This window comes from Neodiprion virginianus, chromosome 3 (genome assembly GCF_021901495.1).
Source record: "Neodiprion virginianus isolate iyNeoVirg1 chromosome 3, iyNeoVirg1.1, whole genome shotgun sequence".
In the NCBI taxonomy this organism is placed as follows: Eukaryota; Metazoa; Arthropoda; class Insecta; order Hymenoptera; family Diprionidae; genus Neodiprion; species Neodiprion virginianus.
This window is the reverse complement of record NC_060879.1, coordinates 9163824-9186845: the sequence shown is the minus strand read 5'-3', so window position 1 is coordinate 9186845 and position 23022 is coordinate 9163824. Positions and strand designations below refer to the sequence as shown.

Here is a 23022-nt window from a genome sequence, read left to right as displayed (position 1 = left end):
AACGAATTGAGCGGGGATTCCTATTTAACTTGCACTATTATAATTCCTGCTGTTGCGGTTACGAAAAATGAAATAATGCTCTCGAAACCAAAAACTGAGGATGGAGTTCAATTCAAAAACCATTTACTAAATTCTCTAGATAATCAATTTTATGATATTGAGTCGTATCCAACATTAGCAATTGCAACTATTCTGGATCCTCGCTCCAAGAAACTTCATTTTCAAAGAGCTATGCATGCCGCAGATGCGGTTGAGCACATTCGTAAACAAATGAACTCTAGTATCACTCAGACTTCTACATCTATATCAGTTTCATCTACTGTAAATTTTGAAGCCCAATTAAATAAAAATAATATTTGGCGTCATCATGATCAGCTTGTTGCCAAAACAAGTGCAGCAACTTATTCACTGGATGGTGTGGCATTTGAGCTGAAACAATACCTGACGCAGCCTGTCATTCCAAGAAATGAAGACCCTTTGAAATATTGGCAACTTTTGAAACCTTCCTTCCCAAGTCTTTTCCAAATTGCGATGAAGTATTTTTGTGTAGTAGGAACGTCAGTTCCTTGTGAACGACTTTTCTCTGAAGCTGGAAATATAAAAACTGATGACCGAAATCGTCTTACTGGGAAGAATTTAGATAAGTTACGAATTTAGAAGATTGGGGATATTGATCTACACTAAGGTACTGAATTATTATCATTAATTTATTATTATATATTTGTCTATTATATAATTAATCATCAGTCATTACCTTAAGAATTCTATTGTGATAGTAGATATAAAAAAATTTTAGTCACTAAATAGTTTAATCACTAAAGTGATTACAAATCAAATTATAATTGTTAATTTAATTATAAATTTGTGTTGTTTTATAAATAAAATGTTTTTAACTCCATCTATGATAAAATTACTTATGTTATAGAATAAATGCTTTTAATTATTTGAATAAAAAATAAATTGAAAATTAGAATTATTATTTTTGTATGTTTATTTTAGAGATAATTATAATTTTTTTTAATTTTCGCGCTCATTTTCAATATCGATATCGACAATCGATGTTTCGATGTTTTTCTAAGAATATCGATGGTTCGATAGCGAAAATTGAAAAAATATCGATAGTTCGGTGTTGATGTTTTTTACTGATATCGCCCATCCCTATCGTGAACGACTGACTCTCTTCGGAGTCTTTTGGCGTCGACGCTTGCGCTTCACACACGCCACTGTTCCCACTATCCGCGCAGCCGTCACTTCTGCGTTTCCTCGCGTACCGTCTACATCCACTTTTCGCAGCGAACGAAGCAAACGCGAGTGTTTTGGTAATTTGCCGTGTCACGAGTTCTAATCACGTGCAAATTTTCACGCGGCCAGTGTGTATACATATATTTGATACAAACAACAATAATCTTGTGAGTGCAACAATGGATAAGTCACGTCGCACGGCTGGATCGAAAAAAAGGTTGAATTTGACGCGCCGACGAACGAATCGTTCGTTGCAATGATAAGTGTTTTATAAAAAGAATATAATGTAAATTTCTGTTATGCAATTATAGATATCATGTACAATCCTGGCAAATCTGCACTTGCTATGCAGGGTGATTCGTAAATCACAGCAAATACTTGACAGGGCGAATCTTTATCAAAGTTGGAGTCGAAAGTTCCTAAGAAACTTTTCGAGAAAACGCCTTTTTTCATTCACAGAAATGGAAATTTAATTTTTTCGGATTTCTTTTTCGATAAACCGTTTAATTTCTTGGATCGAGTTTGTACGAAAATGGACATCCCTCGCGGAAAAAGCCTTAACTTGGTGTTAATTCGTACCCCCGACTTAGATAATGCTGAATTCCCATTATAAAAAAATTGTGGGTACGAATTTACACCAAAGTGGACGCTTTTGTCCGTGAGGGACTTCCAAGAAATATTCGAGAAATTATTCATGGAGAAATAATTTGTACTACAATTTGTGAAAAAGTCAACCAGCGAATTTCGTCCCCAATTCTGATGATAATGCAGAAAAATTAATAAAAATTAAAACTAAACTGATAATATTCAATTGAATTTCAATTGTTTTTTATGAAGAACGTCGTTTTTTCGAATAATTAATCAGGAACTTTTGACTTTGATTTTGACAAGAGAACCCTATAATATATTCGTCCAGACTCCGGAATCAACTTGTAGTCTCGTTATGTCGTTTATTGCCGGACGTAAGCAGCGAAATTATTATTGTAATTATCTTTATGACGACTGACGATATTTTGACACAGAACTAGTTAGATAAATTAAAATTTGTGAATATCTTTAGCATTTCGGTATGAACAATGCAAGTACGTTTCACTCCGCACGACGTATCGTACAAGAGAACAACATATAGTTATATCACTTTGTATCAGGCAACGTGTACGGAGCAGACTTTGTATAATTTCCCACTGGCAAGCCGTTTTACTTTTCAAATACATAAACAATATGTAGCATAATAAGAATGAAGTACGAAATTAATTCGTTTACGAACAAATCAGATCCTCATTATTGAACACAGATAACGTGCCAAGATAATAAAGATTCCACAAATTAAAATTGTTTCAATACAAAACGTACCATACAGTAATTATTTTGTCTCTACAGTGAATTAAAATTGAGACAAAGCATAATTGGAATTAAATGAATTATTCTTAAGTTACAGCATATGTATAGTCCAGGCAAAGCGTGCTCAATAAATAGGCTCGTGAGAATTTTGGGTAGAACGCTATTTTTTTTTTCATTCTCTGGGGGGTCGGCCATGAGTGTGAAACTCAGTTTCCGGGTCCGAAAGGGTTAGCGAACGGCCGCCATCTTGAAATTGAGGGTGTGATTGGTTTTTGTTATTTACGTCCGTAACCGTGAGGCTAACAAAAATTTTGTTAAGAGCTTTTTTGTAGTTGATACAATTATCCATAACTTTTTCCCGTAAATTTTTGCGCTAATATTGATATAAAAAAATTATAAACTAAAAACGCTGAAAAATTAGGGAATAGAAAACTTTGAGGCAAGATTATTAATTAATTCAAATCTGACAATAAAAATGCATCCAACCTTTTTTATAGAGGATTTTCTTATAAACAATTTGACTTATTACTTTTTTTTTCGCTCCGTTGTTATTGATTCTTATGGTAATTACTGACTAATAAATTATAAATTATACTTTCGAACAGAACAATATAATAAAAGGAAAAAAACGGCTCGAAATCAATTATCAACTATTTTGAAATTTAAATATAGCGAAAAATAACTAAAGAATTCGTTTTTACAGATTCATATTAATTCGATATTTGAAAACAAAAATATTATATCTCAATGAATTCAATCAAATCATTGAATTTAAAAATTCTCAATTGGAAATGATTTCGAATTATTAACATTCAGTCAATTCAAATTAATTAAATAAAAAATAATTAACCTCAACGTTACATAATAAATTCCAATAATCCGTAAGCAATGGATACCTTTTAAAACTAAAAACAGAACGAATAAACTTTCGAGAAACGGCAGTTTTTTTTCTTGATTACGAATAATTAAGAATTTAATATTCATACGAGTTTTGTATTCTTATAAATTTCTAAACTTCGGATTATTATTATTAACTTTCAGGAACAAATAAAAGAAGAAAGGAATTCGGATGTATTCCGTTAAAATTAAATGAAGAAGAAATAATAGAATTTAATTACCGTAAGAATCAATAACAACGAAGCGAGAAAAAAAATGATTCAAATTGTTTAGATCAAAATCCTCTATAAAAAAGGTTGGATGCATTTTTATTGTCAGATTTCAAATTAATTAATAATCTTGCCTCAAAGTTTTCTATTCCCTAATTTTTCATCGTTTTAGGTTTATAATTTTTCTATTATTAACATTAGTGCAAAACGTGATGGGAAAAAGTTATGGATAATTGTATCAACTACAAAAAAGCTCTCGACAAAATTTTTGTCAGCCTCCTCACGGTTACGGAGGTAAATAACAAAAACCAATCACTTCCTTAATTTCAAGATGGTGGCCGTTCGCTAACCCTTTCGGACCCGGAAACTGAGTTTCACACTCATGGCCGACCCCCCAGAGAATGAAAAAAAAAATAGCGTTCTACCCAAAATTCTCAGCGAAATCACGCTTTGCCTGGACTAATAATGATGACCGCGACACGCGCTCGTAGAAAAATTAACAATGCTCCAGAAGAATAAGAGGTAGATCTTTGGAAAAAATCGCAATTCTGTTTATATCCTATATTCAGGATTATAATCGGGCTTCAAAGTCGCGGGATAAATTTGAGTTTGTCGTGTTAAAGTTTCAAAAATAAATATCAATACTGAATAAAGTTACGCCGATTTAAAGTGAAAGAAAAAATATCTTTTGCTTTCCGAAAAATGACCTCTTGTATTTCAGAAACTAGAAAGATTATCAATAAGGTGTATTTGGGATGAAGACGCGTAATGAAACCAAAACAAGTTGTCATAGCGTTAGACAACTGCATGGTGATCAAGTTGTAACACAGTTAGATAAGTATGGTGACGCGACATACAATAATTAAAATGTTCCAACATGTTGTTTACAACAATTTGCTTATTATTGTTATTATTACAACAAACGCCGGTAGTTGATAAGATAAGAAAACTTGTTTCGGCTTTCATTTTCCGTGTCGTTGAGAAATTGTTTTTTATTCTGTATCTCTGATTATACCGGGCAATGAGCTGTTTTCGGCAAATTTAGTTTCCGAAGATAATTAGAAGTGAGGCCTGCGGAGTATTTGCTAATGAATTTGTCCATCTTCTCTTTGTGTAGGCGGCGCCGCGCGGCGTTCAATCGTCCAACAGCCGAAGAGACCGCCAACTCTTTAGCTACGATAGCTGCTGCTACACACGCCGAGACCTCACCTGCGCAGGCAGGTGAACCACTCGAGGTCGTATTGAGCCTCGACGAACCGAGCACGTCTGGAGGTACTCGCGGACGCATGTCGACTCCCGAACTGTTACGCATCTTGCAATCAGAAAATGATGATAGCGACGCAGAAGAACTTGGGGACCACGATAACGTTTGCGACAATGATTGCGACATAGAGAGAGCCGCTGCAGTATCCGACTTTGCATGGCCTGTCCGATTACGAGTTGGTTGAATCTGACGCTGAACCTGACTCGTACCGTTTAGAAGAAGCGCACATCGATGGCCGACGTATTGTAAACTTGGAGCATCTTTTCACTGATTTCGTCCGGAAATTCGGGGATCACGCACCGGCCCTAAATTGTCGGATGCGTTCCCTGGTAATCGTGGATTTGCGCCGGCAAGGCTTGAAGACACAAGTATTTTTTCAATGTCAAATGTGCCTTTACAAAGACAGCGTCTGGACTGAACCGGAAAATCTTCAATCCATGGACATACATCATAGCGCGGTGGCCGGATGCACAACGAGCGGTAGAGGGTATTCAGAATTGGAACAACTCCTTGCAGCGGTTGATATCCCAAACATCTCGCAACGGACCTATCTGAGGTACGAGAACGATATAACGGTCCAGTTCATGAATGCCGCCCACGATGAAATGCGAGCTGCTGGAGAACTTGAGAAGGAATTAGCTCTCAAACGAGGTGACGTCATTGATGGCATCTCTCATATTCCCGTCGTAGCGGATGATAGCTGGATGAAACGATCTTACCGAACCGGAAAGTACGACTCTCTGTCTGGAGTTGGAGCGATAGTCGGGTATCATACGCAGAAGGTCCTCTTCATCGGAGTGCGTGATAAATTTTGTGCCACGTGTGAGAGGGCGGCCCGTACTGGGAAGGAACCTACGGAGCACACGTGCTACAAAAATTGGGATCGAAACCGCAGTTCGACCAGCATGGAGAGTGACGCTATCGTCGACGGATTCACATCCAGCATTGATACGCATCGACTTATCTACTCCACTTTGATCGCCGATGGAGACAGTAGCGTGTACAAGAAGATCTTGGACAGCAACCCGTACCCGAATATGATTGCCAAGAAGGTCGAATGCATCAATCATTTGTTGCGTAATCTGGCAACCAAAATATAAGACACGCTGAAGAATAAAGGTCGCATAAAGAAATTGCGCCAAGTGTAGAAGGTAGCGAAATCAGGCTGCGAACTGCCGTATCAAAGGCTGCGAAATTCAGATCGACGGAAGACGGCCCCACAAGCCTGAAGGCCCGGGAGCTTTCTGGAAATATTTTGAATATCCCGAGCCACGTGTTTGGTGAGCATAAAAAGTGCGCTGAACTGGGGTACTTTTGCGATGGATCGTTGAAAGAAGGCGAAGAAAACCACGTTCCAGCTCTAAAGGCTTGCGGACTCGACCATAAGATACAGGAAGCCTTTTCTAGTCTGAGTTGCTACTCTGACAGCATAATATTAGGCGTAAACAGCAATAGCGTGGAGAGGTACATTTCCATAATTTGCAAATACATCGGTGGTAAACGAATATATTACGGGGCCAGAGGTTCGTATACCGGAAGATGTGCCGCGGCTGTCATACAGTTCAATACGAATGAATCTTTGAGCGTATTGAGTAAAGCTGTCAATGAGGAACCAACAGCGACGTTGATGCACATGGAAGAGCGGCACATTCGGAGGAATGAGAAGAAAGCAGCAAGCAAAGGCAGGTGTGCCGAGAAACGAGAAGCTGAAAAGAACAACGACTCGAGTGCAACATCGCGAAAACTTGGACGTTCGAACACAACCGAAGACTACGGACCTAATTGTCAACGTCCCGACTTATCGGCGGAAGAAAATGCAATAAAAACGCAGTATCACTACGATCAGCTGCTCGAATGGCAAGCGAACCGCGATGAAATTGAACGGACACAAGGCAGAAAGGACAAAGCGAGCGTTGGCTGTCAATACGGAAAAAGATATTGACTGCATCGAATTTTGGACGCGTATGTCGCATACGAAGTGATACATCGTGTAAAAACACCGTCAAATCGCTGCAGTTTCCGACACCGTTGCGGCTTCCTGCTATTGAATATAGCCGGCAATGCGAAGAACAGGCGCGAAAACAATTGGCCACCGAGCGCAATATCAACATCACGGAGTGTGGGTTGTTCATCGATGAGGAGCTACCGTACATCGGCGCGTCGCCAGACGGTGTAATCGGCGACGATGGGATTGTGGAAATCAAGTGCCCGTTTTCCATAAAGAACTTCGCCCCGGAAGAAGCGATCGCACAAAGAAAAGGAAACGTGCATCGTATTTTTGACAGCCGAGGCGAGAACATGAACGAGAGTCACGAGTACTTCTACCAAGTGCAAGGTCAGCTGCACGTCACCCGTAGAAAGTACCGCATCTTTGCTGTTTGGACACCACGAGGCCTGAAAAGTATAGTTGTTGAGAGCAACGCCGACTTCTGGTCTACAAAAATGCAACCCTTCTTGACGAGATTCTATAAATGTTGTATGGTGTTTGAGATCATTGACAGCCGCCTGCTAAGAAATATGGAGATCAGAGAACCACAGTACATTTCAGACGCTCATCGGGAAAAAGAAAACAGGGCTGCAAGTAAGGTAAAGGACCAAGCCAAATAAATAATATTAGTTACGTTTCCTCGTACCACGTTTCTGATGAATGTACAAATCACAGTTACTCACAGTTGTCCGTAATTTCAATCGAGAGATAGGGTTATATCGTTCTAGCGGGCAGTCGTGTGACAGATAAAAATTCTTCGTGACGAATCTCCTGTGACGTAATTTGTGTTGTACATTGATCGTGGTGCAGGTAATCGTTAGAATACAAAATTCCATACTAATATAATTTTGAGTTTTTCATACAATCAAGCTTTCGAATATATCTATCATATGTATTTAGTTGTGAGGTATTTGAAATATTTCAGCCGCCTATGTTGCTGAATTTGTAGTACTGTGCGTCATATTCGTTTGTGAAATATTGGAGATGATCAGAATATTATTTAAATTAGAACCATTTTATGTTATTCAAGTACATAGCCATTACACATTTCTGTGAGCATGCCGCGACGCGTTAGGAGAATTCCAGGAAATGATTACATGAATCATGGCATAAAGACATTAGAATCTCTAAACATCCTGATGGGAAATATGTTTATCGAGCCTGTCATACGACTGTCAGCTAGAACGACACCCGCTCTCGATTGAAATTACGACTTACAGAGATTCAGATCGATTACTGGCGCATTAGCGGTTTACCGGTAATCTCTTGTGAATGTTCAAATGATTTGTTATACATTTTTCAAAATATTCAGTGACCAAATTGTATACGTGTTGCAAATTTTTTTTTCTCCGTTTTCTTGATATATGTATAATCATTTTGATTTTTCGTTAGGAGTGTGCAGAACAAGAATTTTACCGGAGTCTAGATTCGAATGCTCGGAGGGTTCAATTATTATAATCGTACGGTCATTTTTTTCCCGATAATTGGAGAAATTTTCACGTGTTGACAAATACCCTAAGTACGATGCAAATATGCGGGAAATTTCAAATCTTGAGAAAAATAAATATTACTACTGTTATTATTTCATCATATAAACCATAAAACGTCAGTTGGGACGAAATTTAGATTCTTGAGTCAGAAATATCATCCTGAGAAAAAATGACCGCGTATTTTCCAAAGCAATGAAAGCTCTTTCGAAGTGATGTACGAGCATAAATGTCAAAACCTATTTCTACAATTTTTTTTTCCGGAAGCGCCGAGTCATTTAATTTTGTTGCAAAATGAGCGCCCAGTAAACTTGAAGAATCGATATCTCATCTCCGGTTCTATTTGACGTAGAAAAATGATTCACAGCACATTCGCGAGCAGAGAGGATAAGCTTGCGTAGAAAACTTTGGTTTATCCGGAAACACTGAACATTGTAATTGTTATTAACGAACGAATTGTTTAATGGTACCATTTTTTGGCGAGGCTTCTACCATTTTATACAGTCTGTAAAAAATCTCTCCGATTACAAATAATCCGTCGGGTTTGACGAGGAATTTCCCATTCATATTCATTTCGAATGACCATACATTAGATATCTGCTATCGGTAGTAAAATATTGTACACGGTGAAATTTAGAGTGATTTGTAAAAAATGAATATCCTAATTTCAAAAGAATTATCTCAACTTTCCGGATTATTCAAGACGATGAAAATTTTCAATCACACCATTCCATTTCATCAGATTCGACCATTCTTTTTTAACATTTTTGGGTATAGTGAGATAACGCCGACACATGGCTGTAAGAGAACAGAAGAGGACCCATGTATTTGTATGTGTCTTTATATAATAAGGAGGGGAGGGCACGAGTTCTCTGCCAAAGTATATTTTTATCGACAAGTACTAATCGTGTTATGGATTCTGCATTGAAAAAGCGAAACAACCAAATTAACACGCTTATACTTTACAGGATAATCCGTCGTAACCGTTGGACGGACGCAATGTCACATGCCGCGAGGATATCTTCATGGAGTGGTGAACTATGTTCAAATTACATTACTTCGCAAAGGATGTTAGAAACTCCCATCAACCGAGAGAAGGAACGGTTTCGCACAACCCGCAGCTGCATAGTTATCTCGAATCTCAGATACTATTTCCTTGCAATTAATATCTCAGAGGGTATAAAAATAACCCTCAACGTCGACGTCAACAATTGTTTCATATATCCTGTAACGTGGCAGTTCGGTTAGGCCTGCCCGTTGCAAGAGACTCCCTGAACCCTGGGCGAGATCCCGGAATCAGGGTTTAGAAAATCGAGTCGCGAAATAATCCTAGAGAGCGCCAGAACTGGAGTCACGCACCCGAGCTTCGACAGGGACGCAATAGCGCATTGCGACCAAGATATTTCAGGCTTTATTTTTTTTTATTTTTTTTGAGTGCACCGGCTCCCTCCAGCGACCAACTCCGACGCCGAACATCTTTCGAGGCAAGGCGGAACCACGGAGATCTCGCGGGAAGGACACCGAGGCTGCGGAGGGGGAGGCAACGCAGATCCCCGCAGCGCGGGAATGCAAGGCGGACGCGATTCCCGCTGGCAGCCGGCGAGCCACAGCCTCCCCGCTCACCTTGCCTACACCCAACCAAGGCAACCGCGAGATACCAGCTGGCGACGAGGGAGCACCACCCCGCCCAACCCCAGGACTAAGTAGAGCTGCGCGGGAGACGACATCGCGATCTAGCCTTAAAGTCTGAAACAAGACTGTTTTTACAATAATGTCGGTTGGCGCAGCAACCTTATTCTTTTTAAAGACTGTAACGTGGCGTTTCAGAATCGCCCGTCACAAGGGCACACAACCGCTATTATTTTTAATTTACGCGTCCTCAGCAGGGTGCTCCAAACGAACTCGATACAAAATAGGCAATATCTACTTTCAACTAATTCTTTTCTGTAAATTCTTTATTTCGCGCTTCGGCGCAAGCTAACAAGGTACTTGGACGACTACGATCCCGATCAACAAGGGACCACTATCTACCGTTTGCAGCTCTCGACGACTTCGCCTACTGACGGTCTCACCAGACTACACTGGCTACCTTGGTGCACCTTTATATACACCTGGGGTAGCACCCATCCGAACCTTCCGTATCGCCTCGACTGCCGGTGAACAGGGAGATAAAAATCCTCCCGGCGGCCGGGGGCATCGTTCTTCAAAGAGGAACTAGCCGCCTCCCTATCGACGAGGACCGATTGTGTGGGTCGTGGTCCACGGTTTGGCCAACCGTCTGACTGCACGGCCTCAGGTACAGGCAGCTAGCTACTGCCTGTACAAAAGTCGGTGGAGGTGAACAATGAGGCGTCACTCTCCACCCGCTAACTTTGACCGAGAGGCACCCTGTGCGTGCCTCTGTCAAAGAAGTCCCCGAGGATAGGCAGCCTGGACTGCAAACTGGAGCGACTATGAAACCGTACAAGTTGGTGTCAACGACGAAATCGCGAGCAGCACATTGCACAACATCTAGCGGTAATTTTTGGAAAACGTACGACCACGCAGTAACCGATATTCGCCACAGGGGGATGGCCTATTTGCGGTGGGGGTCAAGCGACCAATCAAAGAAGAAGAATCGCCTCACGACAACCGCGAGATCGGCGAGCTGAACTACGACCTGCTATTCTACGCTCGACCTGTTGAGGAACAGCTTCAATTTTCCAATTGCTCTCCCGACCTCTCTACCGTTTTAAGCTACCGTTCTACCGTCTATCCTACCGCTTTCGTTCTACCGTCTATCCTACCGAGTACCTTCATCTTTCTAAATTCTTTTCCTTCTCTTTTCCTTTCCTTCCCAGTTTTGTTATTCTATAGTACAATTTAAATTAAAATCAGTTTGTGTGCCTGAGATCGACCGTTAAGGTAAGGCTTCTGCCTTTGAATTGTACTGTTACGAAGTTGCTCACAATTTCTATTCTTTCTCGTAATATTTATCGATTTTGCGTGAATCATGGTCCACGGTTGAAGTTGCTGTAAGCCGCCGTGTGGCTGCATGATCCCGGTCATTAATATTATATTTATTGTTTCTTGATTGCATCGTGTGATGCCATTTTGTGTGAATCATGGTCCACGACTTCCGCGTGACTGCATGATTTCAGTAATTCATTATTTTCGTATCTGAGCGACCTCGTAACTGCCAAATAAGTATCTCTTGTATCTATGACTTTTCTAATTATTTGTGAATCTCTATTATTTTGCTTCCGTATTTTCTATCGTATTTTGAGCCCTATTGGCTTCATATTCTATTCCATACTCTTCTTGTAATAGTAGTGTGTTTTATATTTTATTTCCGTTATTGCTTATTATATTTTTATTTATTTTTGTGCCTATTGTATCGTAAATCGAGTTCTATGGAGTACAAGCGAGCGTAGAATCACCCTTATAGATTACCGCATTTTTTCCTTATTATTATTGACAATTTTATACTATCTCTGCCTGTTATTTATTTGCCTGTATTTTGTTAAATTAAGTTCTGTGACTTATTCTTTTGTATTGCGGTGTATTTTTGTATATTTCTCTATTTGGTAAATTCTCCGAAATTCTCTCACTCTCATAACTTTATATTTTGGTATTCTCTCAAAAGTTATGTTTAGGAATTCACTATTTAATTCCTCAATTATGTAATGATTATGTAATGATTATATAATGATTATAACGATTGACTTATTCATTTTCCTTTTAATAATTCAATTAAAAACTTGAGAGAGAATAAGAGAGAGAGAGTGAAAGAGAGAAATTATCATTAACAAAAGAAACCTTTTCCCGCTTTTATTCAGTCAGTTACTAACCTGAAGATTCAAAAAGATCTGGAAAAACAGTTGATATTGAGTGACCAATCGACCCCAAATATTTAAATATTTAGCGGACGGAACGTCCCGGATTAAAGATATTATTCCAACGACGGTATAATCCCCCGCGAGTCTTACTTCTAGCCGACGCATTGTTCGCGGAGAGCAGCGCGCGGCGCAAACAATTTTTTTTATTCGCCCGCAATAGTTGTTGACAACTCACGAGCGAGACCGTGTTTATTGTTCGTGACCGCGTATTGACACTCAGGATCATCCGTGTTCGTTACAAGCAGTTTTGTAAATAGTAAACAACAATACATGCCTTCGTTGCCGTCTGTAAAGGACGCGTGGATATATTTGTTAACTGCAGCGGAATTACGTCACGAGCTAAGACAGCGTGCATTATCAGCAGAAGGAACTTTACCGACTTTACGAGATCGTTTAATCCGATTCTACCGAATTTCTCGCGGAGAAATGACTGATCCTGCGACTCCTGATAAAACGATGCTTGGTGTCGAAGCCGGCCCCTCGTCTTTACAAATACCGACGGACGAGAGGCAAAGCCCACAATCGACGCGTGAAATCAGAATAAGCACGGAAAGTCATAGGTCGTTAAATAATACTTCTCCCGGTGATATGCATGATTCATTGTCGAACCAAAACAGCGCTCCGGCTATCGATGTCAGAGGTTCTTTGGAACACCGAACGCAAAATATAGACACTGCGCGAGAATACCTCCCGATACCGCCTAGTTTTACACCGCGTCGCGAAGCTCCCTCGTTCCATCATAACACGCCGCGTTTTAATAATAACACCCCAAATACGCTCGCCGCACAGGAGGCTATGCGAAAATGGAATCTAAGATTTGCAGGAACGCGTAATGAAGATTCCGAAGCTTTCTTAACGCGAATAGAGGAGGGTAGAACTTTGTTTAATTTACGCGATAATGATATTCTTAACAGTCTCCCGTTTTTCCTCTCTGGAGTAGCTTTATACTGGTTCCGAAACAAACGACCTCAATGGCACGATTTCTCCGATTTTGAACGCGCTTGGCGTTATAGGTTCGGCGATCCGAATTTACAATTCACATTGCGTGAAGAGATCCGTAACCGTACGCAAGGCGAAAACGAGCCAGTCGTTGATTACCTTACCTATATGCGTTCGTATTTTAATCGACTAAATCCCAGATTCTCACACGACGAGGAGATGGATTATGCCTATCGAAACCTGCTACCGCGTTTTCAAGTATTGATAAGAAGAAGAGAGCTCGAAGATCTGGATGATTTAGAGGATATCGCCCGACAATTAGAGACGAGTTTTGCGGCTAGTAACAGATATCACGTACCACCGATTCCCGAAAACTCACTGCTACCGGAACTAGCATATCGCGGAGCACGCGCTAACTCTCGTCAATCGCGATTCGCGTTAGCCAACTTACATCTAGAGAACGAACCAAACGATGATGTTAATGCTGCGTATAGAACACCTATTCGAGAGAATCGATCAAACCCAAACATCAACAGAAGACCCCCGGATTCTAGACCTGACCCGCGTTATAACCAACGACCACCTAGGAATAATACCGGCCACCGGAATCATTACCGTCAAAATGAAAATCCGAATAACGTTAACTCGCCTGCAACTTCTACCGCTCCATCTACCGGTTCCAATCCATTTCTACCGTCTACCGAACAAATAACTGCACGCACAAGCTCCAGATTTGTGTGTTACAATTGCCAGCAACCTGGTCATCATCAGAGAAAGTGCACCGCGCCGCGCACAAAATTCTGCTTCACGTGCGGATTGATAGGATATACCCGAGCCACATGTACCCGGTGTGCGGAAAACTACCACGGGAACCGCGCGCAAGGGCAACCTCGGAACCCAGACTCACAATAGAGCCCAAAACCTCGCTCGAACAAATTGTCAGACCTTGTTCTTTAGCTACCGAAATTAATAATACTACCGAAATTAATAACACTACCGAAATCATTGATGCTACCGAAATTATTAATACTACCGACATTATTAATACTACTACCGGTCCACCTATTGAACAAACTGACTCCTGCAGTCCAGTCTACCCGCTTTACGGGAAACCACTGTTATTTCTGATTCTCAAAATATGCGATTTACGTGTAACGGCCTTGTTTGATTGCGGTTCATCACGAACCTTTGTAAATTTAAAAACTTCGGTATTGATCGAATCGAGAGGTTTCCTAATTCAAAAATCTCATAGCGGAGCAGTCGTAACGGCCGCCGGCCGAAAGGCTGACGTCACGGGTGAAATAATCGTGCCGATAGAATTGGAAGGAACTACCCGCGATATTCACGTTCGCGTTATACCTTCCCTTAGCTTTGATTGCATAATAGGTCTAGATTTCATTCACACATTTGATATAATAGTAGATTTCACAGAACCTAACTGGTCATTCAAGTATAATTCTCCCGTAACTTATAAATTTCAAACACACTCCCGATTTACTCCCGATACCCAATGTAACGGAATTGTAGCTCTGAACGACGAGCAGGCTGTCAAATTACGGAATTTATTAAAAACAGAGATAGTTCCAGCGTCCGATAAAATAGGTGCGACTAATTTGGCCACCCACCACATAGACGTAGGTGACCATCCCGCGATTAGGCAACGAGCGTATCGAGTATCGCCAAAAATACAAGAAGCTGTCGATGAGGAGGTTGATAAAATGCTCGCTAACGGAATTATCGAACCCTCGCATAGCGAATGGGCAAGTCCGATTGTAATGGTTAAAAAACCAAATGGCTCCTACCGTTTTTGCATTGACTTCCGGCAAGTAAATCAGGCATCCAAAAAGGACGCGTATCCGCTACCGCGAATGGACAGCATTCTGGACAAACTCCGATCCACCCGGTATATTTCGACTATCGACCTAAGTCAGGCATATTTTCGAATCCCTCTAACTCAAGCGAGTCGCGAGGTAACTGCTTTCATTGTTCCCGGTAAAGGACTTTTTCACTTTACGCGAATGCCGTACGGATTAACCGGAGCACCGGCTACGTTCCAACGGTTGTTAGATTGCTTAATTGGACCAGACATGGACCCATACGCTTTCGCCTATCTGGACGACATTATCATCGCCACAAAAACATTTGACGAACATCTCGAGTGGTTACGATGCGTTTTACGAACTATCCGACACGCGAACCTCACGGTCAACCCTGATAAATGTGAATTTTGTTTCTCTGAAGTTAAATATCTCGGCTTTCTAGTTAACGAATATGGGTTACAAATAGATCCAGACAAGATAGCTCCCGTTGTAAATTATCCGGTTCCACATACAGTAAAACAACTACGTCGATTTTTAGGAATGGCTTCTTGGTACCGAAGGTTTATTCCAAATCTTGCCTCGATAACCGAACCACTGACGCGGCTTTTGCGAAAAACCCAATTATGGACTTGGGCTGAATCGCAATCTCTCGCTTTTGAAGAAATTAAAAACCGATTAACTACCGCTCCGACGCTATCGTGCCCTAATTTTAATATTCCTTTCGTTGTACAAACTGATCCTAGTAATTGCGGACTAGGCGCCGTTCTAACTCAAACCGACCAAGACGGAGAGCACGTGATCGCATACGCGAGCAGAACCCTATCGGATGCCGAAAGGAAGTACTCCGCTACCGAACTAGAATGCCTCGCCGTTATCTGGGCAATCGGAAAATTCCGCCCGTATATCGAAGGGTACCATTTCACGGTCGTGACCGACCATAGCAGCCTCCAATGGCTTCACAAACGAAAGAATCCTACCGGTCGATTAGCTAGATGGTCACTTGAATTACTTGGCTATGATTTCACTACCGTATACCGTAAAGGCGCCTTGAATCACGTGCCGGACGCACTCTCCCGAATCCCGGAACCTGATGTTGCTTTAAATTCATTTTCTACCGCCGATGAAGCTACCGCCACTATCATACCAGATCAACTAACCTGGTACGACCGCCGGAAACGCGACGTCGAAAACACTCCCGGAAAGTTCCCGGATTGGAAAATAGAAACCGGTAACCTATACGTTCGACGCACGGACCCTTTAATCGGTACGTTAGTACAAGATTTAAACGCCTGGAAATTAGTCATACCCGAAGAGCAACGCGAAACTGTTTTACAAGAAGCTCACGATGACCCTCAGTCCGGTCATCCGGGAATAGAGAAAACCTACCGCCGTTTAGCTACCCGTTATTATTGGCCAGGGATGTACCATACCGCTACGGAATACGTGAGGAAATGCGATACCTGTCAAAAATGTAAAGTGACCCAAGCTGCCCCCGCGGGTTTAATGGGAAGGCGCATCGTAGAACAACCGTGGATCGTCGTAGCAGCCGACATAATGGGACCATTTCCCCCGAGTAAATCTGGGTTTGCGTACGTACTGGTAATGCAAGATCTCTTCACCAAATGGATTGAATGCGCTCCCCTTAGAAAAGCTACCGGACAAAAGATTAGTGAAACGTTTAAAGATTTAGTACTATCGAGGTGGGGAACTCCCCAGGTATTGCTCACGGATAATGGAACGGAATTTAATAACCGTACAATCAAGGAACTTGCGGAAGCCCATGGCATAAAACATACCACGACACCACCGTACCATCCACAAGCCAACCCGGTCGAAAGGGTTAACCGCGTTCTAAAGACCATGATAGTTACCTTTTTGAACGACGATCACCGAGAATGGGACCGACACCTCTCAGACTTCCGATTCGCGTACAACACCGCGCACCATACCTCACTCAATACAAGTCCCGCTTTCCTAAATCTAGGCCGCGTACCCGAACCGATTAATTCCTACCGACGATCAGCTACCGACAAAATCGAGATAGAACCCACACCTCCAAAATTATGGGCAGAGCGAATGACACATATCCAACTACTTAGGGACTGGGTCACGGAAAACCTTGACGACGCCTTCGCTAAACAAGCGCGATACTATGATCTCCGGCGGCGAGATCCAGCTTTCGCTGTGAACGACCTTGTGTTAAAACGACAGCACACGCTGTCGTCTGCTACTCAACACGTTGCTGCCAAACTGGCGCCAAAATTTAGTGGACCTTACCGAATCTCCCGTTTTCTCTCTCCGGTGGTGGTTGAACTACAACAAGTAGATGGGAATAATGTAGTGGGAAAAGTGCATGTAAAAGACCTAAAGACCTATAAAACTTAGCCTTCGTAACTCAACAGCCAAACCAAGCCCAAAATCATGGGAGACGAGGCCCCTCCACATGCATACGTCCTGCGCGGCTGGCGTCGGCTGGAACCTTTTGCAGAATTTATACGGTTCATGCCGGTATGGTGCCCGGACCTCGCCCGTGAGATCCGGCTGGCATACATCGAGGCCGAGGAGGACGACCGAATACTCAGATCGGCCCAAGCAGCCCGGGGAACCATACGGGAAATGCCTGAAGGTGTGGACCAGGCTGTCCAGACTGACCTACCAAGCAAGACGGTTGCCTGCCCGCCTTGCTGCTGCCGCTGTCGTCATCCGAACCCCACTACCGATCCATCCGTCACCATCCCACTGATTTCCCCCCTATCCACCTTTTCTACCGCTTCTACTTCCTCTACCGAACCCCAACCTTCTACCGCTTTCACCGCCTCTCCCGACTCCACCCGTTCTTCTGACTCTCCCGACACTGCCGTTCCCCTTCACTCCTCCTCCTCCTCCCTAACTTCCTCTCCCGAACACAGCGGCATGCAGGAAGAAGAATTGATCCGGCCACCACCAGCCAGCCCAAAACCAAAACGAACCGTCAGGTTCGCTGAGTCCGGGGCCAGTAAAGCGGACACAACCAAACCACGCGCATCACGAGCTGAGTCGCCGGACTTCAGCTTTACACCGAAGGTCCGCATCAACGAACCTCCGACCGCAGCCGTTCCACCGCCCGCACCATCCACGTCGGCCCCAGCGCCAGCCCCGGCGGTACGCGACCCCCGAGCGTGCTGCAACTGCGACCAGGTGGGGCACCTTGCACGCCAGTGCACGAAGCCCCGAAAAAAGTTCTGCTACGGCTGTAAGCAGCCCGGTTTTACCAAAGCCGAGTGTCCACGGTGCCGCGCTGGTTGGGCACTCGACTTTTTGGAGCGGTATCAAGTTCGGCCCCGCAAGGCGGACAGCGCTCACCTTACGGGCCCATACCAACGCCGGGAGCCTAAGGATCCGCCACCTTAAGTGCCCTTCGGTTAAATTTCTTTTCTAAATTCTATTTCGGCCTATCTAATTCAAAATTCTATTTCGACCTTCGAGTTTTCACTAAATTCATTTAAACCCATTTTTTTTTTCTTCTCTCTACCGATTTCTCTAAGCTACCGTTTCTCTTTCTACCGATTCTACCGATTCTACCGTATCTACCGTTTTCAGCTACCGTCAACCTACCGTAAAGATCTAACTTCATTTCCGCAACGCTAAGCTATCGGAAAACTTAATTCTACCTTCACCGTTCAAGTCATTGTCTAAATTCCACTTTATTTCTACCGTTTGATTTATCCTCAAATGCGTAACTTCATTTCTACCGATTTAAGCTACCGTCAAAACTATACTTCAGTTCTACCGTTCCGAGCTGTCGTGAAAATTTAACGTCCTTCCTATCGATTTAAGCTACCGTCAAAACTTTACTTCAGTTCTACCGTTCCGAGCTGTCGTGAAAATTTAACGTCCTTCCTATCGATTTAAGCTACCGTCAAAACTTTACTTTAGTTCTACCGTTCCGAGCTGTCGTGAAAATTTAACAACCTCCCTACCGATTTAAGCTACCGTGAAAAAACTCCGATTCTGACTTATTCCGTCAACGTTACCTGTTTCGTAATCACTCTAAACAACCCTCTATATCAACTGATTTCTCGCAAAAACCGTCACTGACTGAGGTAAAGGCAAAACTTTTAAACCAAAAGCAAAAACCAACAATCACCGCTCGGTTGTACAAGCCAAAAATTTCCTAACTCGCCTTTTGTGTGATCTTTTACCATACTTTTCTGATTTTATTAACTGACGCACACCAGCATACGTTAAAAACTACCGAAGCATACGCGTTTTCCATTTCTATCGTCTCTTACGTAATTTCCGTTAATTCTTTTTGCTAGTGTTGTCAATGGACAACGAATTCAATTATTCGTCAGTTCACGGGTCAGCCTCCATGATTTCTAATAAGAGCCTTCGTGACTTTACCTAGGTAGAAGACCTGCCCGGTCTCCCCCTGGGGGGAGGGAGTTGTAACGTGGCGTTTCAGAATCGCCCGTCACAAGGGCACACAACCGCTATTATTTTTAATTTACGCGTCCTCAGCAGGGTACTCCAAACGAACTCGATACAAAATAGGCAATATCTACTTTTAACTAATTCTTTTCTGTAAATTCTTTATTTCGCGCTTCGGCGCAAGCTAACAAGGTACTTGGACGACTACGATCCCGATCAACAAGGGACCACTATCTACCGTTTGCAGCTCTCGACGACTTCGCCTACTGACGGTCTCACCAGACTACACTGGCTACCTTGGTGCACCTTTATATACACCTGGGGTAGCACCCATCCGAACCTTCCGTATCGCCTCGACTGCCGGTGAACAGGGAGATAAAAATCCTCCCGGCGGCCGGGGGCATCGTTCTTCAAAGAGAAACTAGCCGCCTCCCTATCGACGAGGACCGATTGTGTGGGTCGTGGTCCACGGTTTGGCCAACCGTCTGACTGCACGGCCTCAGGTACAGGCAGCTAGCTACTGCCTGTACAAAAGTCGGTGGAGGTGAACAATGAGGCGTCACTCTCCACCCGCTAACTTTGACCGAGAGGCACCCTGTGCGTGCCTCTGTCAAAGAAGTCCCCGAGGATAGGCAGCCTGGACTGCAAACTGGAGCGACTATGAAACCGTACGAGTTGGTGTCAACGACGAAATGGCGAGCAGCACATTGCACAACATCTAGCGGTAATTTTTGGAAAACGTACGACCACGCAGTAACCGATATTCGCCACAGGGGGATGGCCTATTTGCGGTGGGGGTCAAGCGACCAATCAAAGAAGAAGAATCACCTCACGACAACCGCGAGATCGGCGAGCTGAACTACGACCTGCTATTCTACGCTGGACCTGTTGAGGAACAGCTTCAATTTTCCGATTGCTCTCCCGACCTCTCTACCGTTTTAAGCTACCGTTCTACCGTCTATCCTACCGCTTTCGTTCTACCGTCTATCCTACCGAGTACCTTTGTCTTTCTAAATTCTTTTCCTTCTCTTTTCCTTTCCTTCCCAGTTTTGTTATTCTATAGTATAATTTAAATTAAAATCAGTTTGTGTGCCTGAGATCGACCGTTAAGGTAAGGCTTCTGCCTTTGAATTGTACTGTTACGAAGTTGCTCACAATTTCTATTCTTTCTCGTAATATTTATCGATTTTGCGTGAATCATGGTCCACGGTTAAAGTTGCTGTAAGCCGCCGTGTGGCTGCATGATCCCGGTCATTAATATTATATTTATTGTTTCTTGATTGCATCGTGTGATGCCATTTTGTGTGAATCATGGTCCACGACTTCCGCGTGACTGCATGATTTCAGTAATTCATTATTTTCGTATCTGAGCGACCTCGTAACTGCCAAATAATTATCTCTTGTATCTATGACTTTTCTAATTATTTGTGAATCTCTATTATTTTGCTTCCGTATTTTCTATCGTATTTTGAGCCCTATTGGCTTCATATTCTATTCCATACTCTTCTTGTAATAGTAGTGTGTTTTATATTTTATTTCCGTTATTGCTTATTATATTTTTATTTATTTTTGTGCCTATTGTATCGTTAATCGAGTTCCTTGGAGTACAAGCGAGCGTAGAATCACCCTTATAGATTACCGCATTTTTCCTTATTATTATTGACAATTTTATACTATCTCTGCCTGTTATTTATTTGCCTGTATTTTGTTAAATTAAGTTCTGTGACTTATTCTTTTGTATTGCGGTGTATTTTTGTAGATTTCTCTATTTGGTAAATTCTCCGAAATTCTCTCACTCTCATAACTTTGTATTTTGGTATTCTCTCAAAAGTTATGTTTAGGAATTCACTATTTAATTCCTCAATTATGTAATGATTATAAGTTATCGAATCTACCGTATGAATAACTCTACCGAAGGCTACCGAGTCGATCGTTTGCCAACTTAGTAAATTGTTACTAACTGTCAATCTCTCATCTTGGTTGTAATTTATGGTAAATTTGTCGTACCTCTACCGAACTACCGTTTCGTTGTTTTCTACCGATCGCAGTAAAATTCTCTCGTTCTAATTAACAGAATAATAATTTTCGTAGTGTCATTTGCAACTTGGGTAAGATCACGTCGCCCAGTGACGTGTAGTTCTAAGTCAACTCTTGCATTATATCGCATCTCTCGGCCTACGTCTATTTTTCTCTGTTAACTACCGTCTCTCGTGTTAAAGCTACCGCTTACTGCTATTCTACCGATATTTTTTTATGAACAACGACTATTTACTTTATTAACTACCGCTATCGATACCATCTCATTTGCCTGTCTCACCTATGTAACCTTTTCGACAATACATGATCGATTGACTTATTCATTTTCCTTTTAACTGGAGTTCATTCTTTATTTTTGTCATTTTCTTCAATTCTGGAATTACTGCTAGCTGCCTTGAACTCCGCCACTCTACCGGGATGTACGCGATCGTACCTGTGCCTAGCCAGCCATACAACGGGTTCTCTATTTATCCCTTTTGCACGGTCTTGTGTTAATTTTATTGATTTATATTATTCTTTGAGAATCGACGCTACGCGTCTGGCGCCCAACTTAATTATTTTGTTGTAGTTTAATATTGCGGATGAGTAGAGAATCGCGCCAAAGTGTCAACGGTAAGTCCTCATCCGAAAGTAACAACATTTAGCGTTACAAATTAGCGCTCGACGAGGGGCAGAAAAGACTTAACGTTACAGTATATATATATATATATATACATATTATACAATGTACACCATGCTCAGACATAGTTCCGGAAAATACCTCGCTCTGTAGGCGAAATACGTTGCTCTCATAACGGGGAGGCGATATCCCTTATCGTAAAGTCAACTCGTATCTTACATCAAGGAAAATCAACGTTTGGTGGGTTTTACCGTGCCGTTGAGGCGTCGGTTATGTTTGCAAACAGCGTATCCTTTGCGAAGAAAATTTCGAAAAGACCGGCGTAGGTATACTTCGTACGCCAAACGCGTCGATCACTCACGATTTTCGATAATGTTGCATGGCAAGAATGCATAATTTCACATCTAGGAACAACGCCACGCAACTTCGAGGCGTCGAATTCACTTGGATAAAATAACTTCGGCCGGTCAACCCGGGGCGCTGCGGTGATAAGAGTTCGGGCACGCGAAAAAATGATTTCACTTAGCCCGTGGAAAAGTTTATTGTATTAATCGCGACGGCGCAAAAAGTGAAAAAAGAAGGAAAGGCGAAGCCCGACTGCAAGCTCTCACGGAATATTACGAAGACCGCAGTTCCCGAAAGCTCCCTGCCTCTCCCTGCCTTTCCCGGGTGGACAGATAAAATCATAATTTACACCCCAATTAAATTCCTCACCAAGATATAATGAAGCTGTGTGTACATATATGCATATGCATTATACATATCAAGTGTTATATCAGGTGTACAGTCTAAACAAGATAGTGTCCGTAAAGTCAAATGAAAATTCAAAAGCTCTACGAGCGATTCTTCCTTTCAACGTCAATGCATTCGCTTTTTTGTACACTCCACCGTA

At 42.3% G+C, this 23022-nt stretch overlaps 1 long non-coding RNA gene across 1 annotated transcript; it reads left to right on the top strand.

Annotated features, from left to right (window-relative positions):
* The first annotated feature begins 11967 nt into the window (after window positions 1–11967).
* Window positions 11968–21442, top strand: LOC124301682 (uncharacterized). Its single transcript, XR_006907536.1, has 3 exons — window positions 11968–12100; window positions 20091–20092; window positions 21357–21442. It is a non-coding gene; the product is annotated as an uncharacterized LOC124301682 (long non-coding RNA).
* The last annotated feature ends 1580 nt before the right edge of the window (window positions 21443–23022 follow it).